Below are 2,025 nucleotides of genomic sequence, written 5' to 3' on the forward strand. Positions count from 1 at the left end.
AATAAATACTCAAAATTTATCACTTTCTGATTATTTTACTACTCTCTGCGCTCTTGAGTTGGCTATTGCCCACGAATGGCACAAACACGACATAATGATGTGCCGTCGTGCATCTCTTCCCAGCGCCTCGTTCAGTGCTGTCACATTGGTGGCTTATGGAATATTTACACCACAGGAATCAGCAAATACTATAAATCAGGGCTTGATTTGCTGTGTTGATGTCCAGATGAGGGGTACGCAAACTACAGCGCCCAGGTCAAATCTGGCCTGCAGTCTGTTTCTGCAGGACTCACGAGAATTTACATTTTTAGAAGACTGTTTTAGGGGGGAGGAGCAGGGAGAAAGAGACCATTTGTGGTCCACAAAGTGTAAAACAGTCACTATCTGGTTCTTTACTGGAAAACTTGGCCAACCCCTGGTCTAGACTTAAGAAAGTGATGGGTAAGATGTTAATAACACAAATTAAGCTTAAAAGCATATCCTATCTGTAACTGTTATATGGTGAATGGCACAGAAAATTGAGGAAATATTCCTCCAGTATTTGAAAACTATGACCTCATCAGCAAAGAATTCTCTCGTGTCATCGGTGAGCAGGTGAAGTTCCAACATACATCTTTACTGTTTCATACTCATCTTATTTGTCAATGTAAATGAAAATGTGAACTAACACTGATGTTGGAACTCTACCCATGAGTCAATGGGTGAGTTTGGACAGTGACCAAGCATTCATTAGCAGTCTGATTTTGTGAAATCACTGTTGAATCACAGCCATAAGTTAACTACAGACACAAGAGCTCAGAAAAAAATAAAAAAATAAAAAATAAAAGGAAAGCACTATCTGAGAATCAATGGGCTAAAGAACATTCTGTAATAAAGAGTATTGTATATTTTATTATCATCGTAAGTGGTAGGCTACACATCCTTCATATCAGTAAAATTTATAATAAATTTATGTATATATATACATGTATTTTTTTTTTTCTAGAGAGCCAGTTATTAAACTTTTACCAGCATACCATTGACCCCACCCCCAGAGTCTGACTTAATTGGTCTGGGGAAGGGCCTTGGTACGGGGATTTTTACAACATATCCCAAGTTAATCCAATGTGTAGCCAATGTTGAGAATGACTGGCATCCAGGAAAGATCAAAGTGCAGGGAGCAGCACCCCCTTAAGATTTCATTCTTCCTGATTAGAAAGGCTGCTTGAAAGGGGCGCCTGGGTAGCGCAGTCGTTAAAGCGTCTGCCTTCGGCTCAGGGCGTGATCCTGGCGTACCGGGATCGAGTCCCACATCAGGCTCCTCTGCTATGAGCCTGCTTCTTCCTCTCCCACTCCCCCTGCTGTGTTCCCTCTCTCGCTGGCTGTCTCTCTCTGTCAAATAAATAAATAAAATCTTTAAAAAAAAAAAAAAAAAAAAAGAAAGGCTGCTTGAACCTGACCAGGGAGGCTCCAGATGTGAGCATGAGGGAGATAACTGGACACACCTCACTGGGCTGACTTTTTTCCAAGTTCTCAGAACAAAATTTCTTGGAGCAATGTTCCCACAGTCTCCTAGACATGCCACTAGTACTTTGTTTTGCAAAGTGACTCACTACAACTTCACCAAACGTCCCTTTTCCTCTCCGGTCTCTTACCAACATCTTACCCATCCCCCACATTTCAGCTTAGATATCCCTTCTTCTCTCAGAACGTCCCCAGTTATGACAAACTCATTCATCTCCCCATACCCATGTAAGCCTTGTTGAGAAAACCCTGATTCATTATGGGCAGCACTGTGCCCTGCTAAATATTGTTTCCAGACCTCCAATCCAGCCACAAGTGGCCTGTGTGACACAGTTTTAGCTAATGTTACCTAAGCTTAAGTCTGATGAGTGTTTAGGGCAGAGTTTGCGCTTTCCTGATGGAAGCATTAGACACAGCTGATGCAGACCCCTGCCCACTTCCACAGAGCTCATTTCCAAAGCAGGGAGCAACCAGCCCTATGCAAAAGCGGAGGAAGAGAAAAATAAAAGGAGTGGGGTCTTT

The sequence above is a fragment of the Ursus americanus genome, chromosome 5 (genome assembly GCF_024610735.1).
Source record: "Ursus americanus isolate L20-20 chromosome 5, mUrsAme1.1.p, whole genome shotgun sequence".
NCBI lineage: Eukaryota > Metazoa > Chordata > Mammalia > Carnivora > Ursidae > Ursus > Ursus americanus.